Genomic DNA, 8,156 nt, shown 5'->3' on the forward strand with positions numbered 1-8,156 from the left:
GCACTTGAAGGAAGTCACCAAGTACCTGAACATTGGATTACCAAGCTTCACGGGAACTTTCAACGCCACTCTGCCTGAAGAGGAGCGCTGGAAGATTCAAGCTCACGTCCCGGGAAGGACATTCGCGCCAATCACGAAGCCTATAGATAGTGTTTTCAATGCACCTACCTGGAGTCTGGGAAGGAGCATGGCAGCTCATATCACCATAGGACGCATTGGAGAAGTTTACCAAGAAGACCTCAAGGACACTATCTACCAGATTTGCAGACGCCGAGATGAACAATGGGAGTTAGTCAGCACCAAGAAGGATAGATCCATTGCATCATTCATCCAGGAGTTAAACCAGCACATTCGACGCCACGAGAACCAGATGTGCAATGATATGATAGAGTTGAAGAATGCGAAGGCAAGGATCATCGAGCTAGAAGGAGAACTGAAGTCTACACGCAAGGACTACATGGACGAGATCGTAGCTCTAGCAAGGCACAATTGCGATCTTAAGTAGGAGATTGAAGAACTCAAGAGGAAGTTAGCATCCATGGAGGAAGACGAGTACATCGCATGTCCGGACAACTACATCATCATCGACGACACCGATTCGGATCCAAGTGAACCCGACTTTGAAGACGAAGCTGGAGCAGATATCATGGAGTCTTCCATCGGTTCAAATTTTTAGATGACCACCAGATAGTAGTAGTATTTCCCCCATGTAAACATTATAGTTCGAGCACTTTTGCGATAGTTAGACCGTCTGTAAGCCCTTGTTTGATTGAATGAAGTGATTTTGTGTGCATTTGCTCATGTGCATTGGGGTAGTGTTTTCCCTTTAGACCTCATTCTATTCTTAATTCTCATCTATTCTAAAACCCTCAGATGCCTCCGAGACGTGACAGTGGATTTCCACCGGAGCTCACTCAGTTGATCCAGCAGCAGAATCAATTGATGCAGATGTTAGTCCAGAACCAGCAGAACAACAACCCACCACCACCACCACCACCTGTTGACCACTTAGCCTGTTTCCTTAGGCTAAATCCGCCGGTGTTTTCCAGTAGCACCGAGCCGATAGTAGCAGACGATTGGCTCCGCAAGATAGGAAGGGAGTTGACCACTGCAGGATGCACGGATGGTGAGAAAGTGAAGTTTGCCGCACATCAGCTTGACGGACCCGCGGCAGCATGGTGGGAGAATTTCACAGCCACTTACCCAGTTGACACTGTCACATGGGATCAGTTTCAGCAAGCTTTCCGCACTGCCCATGTTTCAGCAGGAGCTATGGCCATAAAGAAGCGTGAGTTTCGCAACTTACGCCAAGGAGGAAGGACAGTTGGCCAGTACGTTGACGACTTCAGCAAGTTAGCACGTTATGCCCCAGATGACGTTGCTACAGATGCAGCTAAGCAGGAGAAGTTTCTGGAAGGATTGAATGATGAACTAAGCATGCAGTTGATGGTAGTGAGTTTCAACAACTACCAGGAGTTGGTAGATCGTGCCATCATGATTGAAGGGAAGCAACAGCAGATTGAAAACCGCAAGAGGAAGTATGGACAGGGGAAGTATAACTCTGGAGCCCAGCAGAAGCCCCGCTTTGCCCCTAAACCGGGATTTCAGTTTCAGCACACCCATGGAGGAGGTAGCTCGCACAACCATAATGGCCACAAGAATGGTAATGGGAATGGAGGAAGCAACGGCCCGAACCGGACCACCCCATCCACCCCAGCCAAGAAGGATTTGAGCCACGTCACTTGCAAATGAATGTCCTAAAGGCCAGAATGGAAATGGCAATGGAAGCTCTGGGAAGAAGCCGAACCCTTTCAATAGGGGACAGGTGAACCACGTTCATGTGGAGGAGGTTGAAGATCAGCCCGATGCAGTAATAGGTAAGTTTTTGGTTAAGTCATCTACTGCACTCGTTCTTTTTGATACTGGTGCATCGCATTCATACATCTCAAGGGGATTTGTGGATAAGTATAACCTACCAACCCAAGCCCTTAGGTCACCCATGTTAGTAACCTCGCCAGAAGCAGAGTATGTGGCAAGTTTGTGGTGTGATCGGTTACCATTAAGGATTGGTAACTATGTATTTCCCTCAGACCTAATAGTATTGGAATCTCAAGGACTGGATGTGATATTAGGCATGGATTGGTTATCAAAGTATAAAGGGAATATTGAGTGTGCTAGTAAATCAATTTTGCTTACTACACCAGAAGGGAGAAGGATCAAGTATGTATCCCGGCATGTGCCAAACAGGACACAAGTAAACTGCCTAACAGGAGTTGTGCAAGAGGAAGTACCAGTGGTGAAGGATTTTCCTGATGTATTTCCTGAGGAATTACCAGGCATGCCACCGGATAGAGACATTGAGTTTTTGATTGAGTTATTGCCAGGTACAGGCCCAATATCGAAGCGACCGTACCGGATGCCAGCAAAGGATTTGGTGGAAATTAAGAATCAGATTAAGGAGTTATTGGATAAAGGTTACATTCGCCCAAGTTCTTCGCCTTGGGGATCACCCGTACTTCTAGTGGAAAAGAAGGATGGATCATTAAGGATGGTTGTAGATTATCGGGGATTGAATGAAGTAACCATCAAGAATAAGTACCCACTGCCAATGATCAATGATCTGTTTGATCGGTTGCAAGGAGCTAAAGTGTTTTCCAAGATCGATTTGCGATCAGGGTACCATCAGTTGAAGATTCGAGAGCAGGACATACCTAAGACAGCATTCACCACGAGATATGGACTGTATGAGTATACAGTTATGTCATTTGGATTGACTAACGCACCTGCCTATTTTATGAACCTGATGAACAAAGTGTTTATGGAGTTTTTGGATAAGTTCGTCGTAGTGTTCATTGATGACATCCTAGTTTATTCAAAGATTGAAGAGGAGCATAAGGAACATTTGCGTTTGGTTTTGGAGAAACTAAGGGAACATCGGTTATATGCCAAATTCAGCAAATGTGAGTTTTGGTTGAAGGAAGTTGGATTCCTCGGACACGTTATATCCGGAGAAGGTATAGTAGTTGACCCCACAAAGGTTGAGACAGTAACCGAATGGGAATCACCAACGACAGTTGGAGAGATCCGGAGTTTTCTTGGACTCGCAGGATACTACCGAAGATTCATTGGGAATTTTTCAAAGATTGCGAAGCCTATGACGGAGTTGTTGAAGAAGGATACTAAGTTCAAATGGACTGAGGATTGTGAGGCTAGTTTCCAGGAGTTGAAGAAACGCTTGGTTACCTCACCAGTATTGATTTTGCCAGATCAAACCAAGGATTATGAGGTGTATTGCGACGCTTCACGTCGAGGACTTGGATCAGTGCTTATGCAGGAAGGAAGAGTTGTTTTGTATGCTTCACGGCAACTGAAGCCTCATGAGTTGAATTATGCCACGCATGATTTGGAGTTAGCAGCCGTAGTGCATGCATTGAAGACATGGAGACATTTCCTCATTGGAAATCATTGTGAGGTGTACACGGATCACAAGAGTTTGAAGTACATTTTCACTCAGAAGGAGTTGAACCTCAGACAAAGGAGATGGTTGGAGCTCATCAAGGATTATGATATGAGATTGCATTACCATCCCGGAAAAGCTAATGTAGTAGCTGACGCATTGAGCCGTAAGAGCCATGTCAATACCCTAATGACGGGAGAAGTACCAAAGGAGTTAGCAGAAAACCTTCGTGAGCTATGTTTGGAAATAGTTCCGAGAGGCTATGTAGCAGCATTGGAGATTCAGTCAACATTGATGGATAAGACCAGAGAAGTCCAAAAATCTGACAAGGAGATTGCTGCTATAAAAGAGAAATTGAGCGAAGGAAAAGCTAAGGGATTTCGTGAGGATGAGCACGATACCTTATGGTTTGAGGACCGTGTTTATGTGCCCAATGACCCGGAGATCAGGAAGTTGATTTTGCAAGAGGCACATGATTCACCGTATTCGATTCACCTAGGGAATACCAAGATGTATTTGGATTTGAAGGAAACATTCTGGTGGACCGGAATGAAGAAGGATATTGCAGCATATGTAGCATTTTGTGACGTATGTCAGAGAGTAAAGGCAGAGCATCAGAAGCCAGCAGGATTGTTACAACCGTTGCCGATACCCGAATGGAAGTGGGATAAGATAGGCATGGATTTTATCACGGGACTACCCAGGACAAAATCAGGTTATGACTCGATATGGGTAGTAGTTGATCGTTTGACGAAGGTAGCACATTTCATTCCAGTTAAGACCACTTACACCAGTGCTAAGTTGGCAAAGATATACATGACTAGGATCATTTGTTTGCATGGAGTTCCGAGGAGTATCGTATCAGATACCAGTTTCGTCCCATGACAACAGTTACGAAGTTGGAGACCGTCAATTCTTTGGACCAGATTTGATTAAGGAGTCTAAACGGAAAGTTAAGTTGATTCGCGATAGGCTCAAGGTAGCCCAGTCCAGGCAGAAGAGCTACGTAGATTCAAAACGCAAGGAGACAGTTTACGAAACCAGAGACAGAGTTTATCTCCGAGTATCCCCACTTCGAGGAGTTAAGCGCTTTGGAGTTAAGGGAAAGTTAGCACCGCGTTTTGTTGGACCATATAAGATCTTGCAACGTATGGGAGAAGTCGCTTATAAGTTGGAATTACCAGAGGGACTGTCAGGAGTTCATGATGTATTCCATGTTTCTCAGCTGAAGAAATGTCACGCCGAGATGGCGGAGGTACTGCTAAGAGATACCGTGCCACTCGAAGCGATTCAGCTGAAGGATGACCTAACATATGAGGAGAAGCCAGTCAAGATTCTCGAGTATGCCAGTAGAGTTACTCGCAGCAAGGTTATCAAGTTTTGCAAAGTCCAGTGGAACCACCACTCAGAGGATGAAGCCACCTGGGAGAGAGAAGAAGATTTGCTCAAGGACCACCCTCACCTATTTTCTAGCCAACCCGAATCTCGAGGGCGAGATTCATCTTAAGGGGGGTAGGTTTGTAACATCCCAAATTTGCAATTTGGAATGTTATACACTAGATCATCATGCATATCATATTTTCATGCATTATTTGGTTGATCCTGGAAATGTCACGCAACTCAAGGACCTTCGGAGAGAGTTGGAGATTTCGTTATTTTCATATTTGAGAGTTTTCTCGAATTTGAAAAAAAGAGGATCATTTGATTTATTTATTTTATCTTCAATAATTTTTCCGGTGTCAAAATATATGAGAGAGGGAATAATATGACTTTCCCAAATTTAGGAAAATTAAGATTTAATAAATAGATCAAAATTTTGTTTGCCGGTGTTTATTTGCATTTTATTTGGATAGGAAAAAATGCGCATTTTCAAAAATTGCATTTTAGGTCCGGAGTAAAGTTCATTTTGTTCGGCTCATTTTTAGGAGCCGGGGAAAATTTACTTTAGATTTTTCGGAGTTCGTTTAGTTGCTTTTCTGTTTTTTTTCCCACGCGTGAAACCGTTTTTTTTTAAAAACAAACAAAAAACAGGAGCCAGGCCAGCCGGGCCTAAAGCCCAGCCAGCCGGCCGGCCCCTCCCCTCGCGTGCGCGCAGCCAGGCGCAGGCAGGCAGGCGCAGCCGCCGCCGCCTCTGGCTCAAGCCGAGTCCCAGCGGGACTTAGGCCGGCCCTTTCCTTGTTCCGTTTCTTTTCTTTTTTCTTCTAGGAATCTTTTTCCTATTCCTAGTCTATTTCTTGTCCCCTACCCCAAGTCTCCTCACCCCTCCCCAATATAAATACCCCAACACCCCCCTTTAAACACATCAAATCAAACCCCAAGCCCTACACCGCACCCCACTCCGCGCTCTACACCGCCGCCGCGCCCCACACCCGCGCCGCCGCCGCCGCACCTTGCCCACGCCGCCGCCCTACGTCGCCGCCGCCGGAGCCCCTCGCCGGAGACCTCGTCGGAGGTTGCCCCGCGTCTCTTTTCCTTGGATCGTTTTCTTCTAATCGTTCCAATTCTTTTCTACTCTTCCGATTCTTTTCTCTCCGGTTCTTCTCTAAACCGTTCAGGTTTTCTAGATCGGTTTTTCGTTCGGTTTTCTTCTCCAAAACCCTAGATCGGATTCGTTTTCTTTTCCGATTTAGTTGCTTTTGGATCGTTCGCCGGACCGTTCGTCCTAACGAACGTGATCACCGGATTCTTCTAGGTTAACGAACGTCCGTTCGTTTAACTGTTCTTCTTTTTCTTTTCGTCGGATTTATTCCGCGATCGCGATCTCAGATCGGATCTTCATTCTAGTTTATCTTCTCGCTCGTTTATCGGAATCAGGTGATTCAAGCGCCTGGAGTTTCGTTTCGAAACCGCTGTTCCGTCTAATCAACTTAAACAAGTTTTTGCCCCGGTAAAGTTTGACCTAGTTTCAACTTGCTAGAACCGAGTTGTTTTCTTCCGCCGTTTGTTTTCCGTTTCTTTGTTCGGTTCGTTCTTTCTTTGCAACCGGAGTTCTTAAGTTGAACTTTCTGGTTCGTTCTCGCGTTCAAGTTTTACCTGTGCATTAGATGAGTACTTATTGTATGCTTGTTGTTTGTCTGCAATAGATCACCCGGATTGCGCCGCGTGTTACTTCGAAACCCTAGGACTCGTGGATCATCAGCAAGGCAAGTAACACTTTGATCATACCTTTTCTACAACCCATGTTTTATTGCATTAGATCAATCCTCTCACATTGCATGATTAGGATCTAATTAAATTGTGGGATGGGAAGTAGATGAGGTAGTACCTATCACCTGTATTATTATGAAACCTTTGGGAGTTACTTCTACGTTTGCTTATTATGCCATGCTATGCTAGTAGACGTGGATTGGGTGAGTGATATCCATGACAGATGTGAGTTGATAATTTTAAATGGTTTATCTAAGGTGGCAACTTAAACACACATCTGGGTGGATTGAGGCACCTGATGTCTATCAGGACTTGCCTGTTTTTTTTTTCGGACCGCCACCCAGGCTCAAAGGGATCATAAGATCTTTCATGCTAGAAACTTCCGTGTACAACCACATGCTACTATGGGCTCTGGCATAGTTGACTAAGTTGTGCGAACTATTACGGGGTGTACTAGCAGATGTATGGGTTGTAGGTGGTACGGTCTACCCCACATGTAAGGTGCTAGCGCTTCTGAAAGACTATGTCTCGGTCATCCGTTTCTCAAACACAATGTAGTGCGAGAAAACAAACGGAGGCGATCGAGTCATGTGGGGAAAAGTGCGCAAACCTCTGCAGAGTGTACAAACTAATCATGATTCGCCGTGTCCCCGGTTATGGACAACTTGAGTATCTAGTACTTGAATATCATGTGAATCTCAACATGTTACTTCTAATTAATGTTGTTGGGTTTTAATTATTTTTAATTGGGATTGAGAATGTTGTCAACCATTCTCAATGTTTCACAACCACCATGATAGTTAAATAAATTTATTCCTTTGCAGTAGGGAAAAATTGGCTTTACGCAAAAACTGTAACCATAGAGCTTTCCACCAGCCATATATGCATATAGTATAGCTGTTTCATTCCATTACTCTCTATGTGTTACTTTGCCAGCATATTCCATGTGCTGACCCGTTTTTGGGCTGCAACGTTAATGTTGCAGACTTTTCAGACGATGATTGAGGTGCTTTTAGGTCGTGGTTCTATACTCAGTGATGCCGCTGGAGTTGATGGACCCATTTATCTTCCAAGTCTTCCGCTGTTATCGACACTAGATGGCCTTAAGCCATATTTGTTGTAATAAGTTCTCTTTGAGACAACGATGTAATAAGTGTGTGATTGCCACTCTGCTATAAATCCTTCGCTGTATTGTGTGGTGTCAGCATTACTGATCCAGGGATGACACCGGAGCACAGTAGACTTGATCCATTCGGGTCGGGTCGCCACAGGGAAGAAGAAGACCAAGTCCGGCAAGAGTTCTGATGCCCACTCCGGCAAGCGCACCTCTTCGGAGTGCTGCGCTGCCGTCGAGGACGCACCATCGAGCTCCACCGGCAAGTGTAAGAAGACAATGGCATCTCCGCCAGAGACCAAGAAGGTGTCCGCCAAGGAGGACGGCACTGGTGGTACTTTCACCATCAGTGCCTCTCTCGACCCTAAATAGGAAAGCGCGCTCATTGCTTTCCTACGGGCGAACGTCGACGTGTTTGTGTGGCAACCCTCTGACATC

Source organism: Triticum aestivum, chromosome 5A (genome assembly GCF_018294505.1).
Source record: "Triticum aestivum cultivar Chinese Spring chromosome 5A, IWGSC CS RefSeq v2.1, whole genome shotgun sequence".
Classification (NCBI taxonomy): domain Eukaryota; kingdom Viridiplantae; phylum Streptophyta; class Magnoliopsida; order Poales; family Poaceae; genus Triticum; species Triticum aestivum.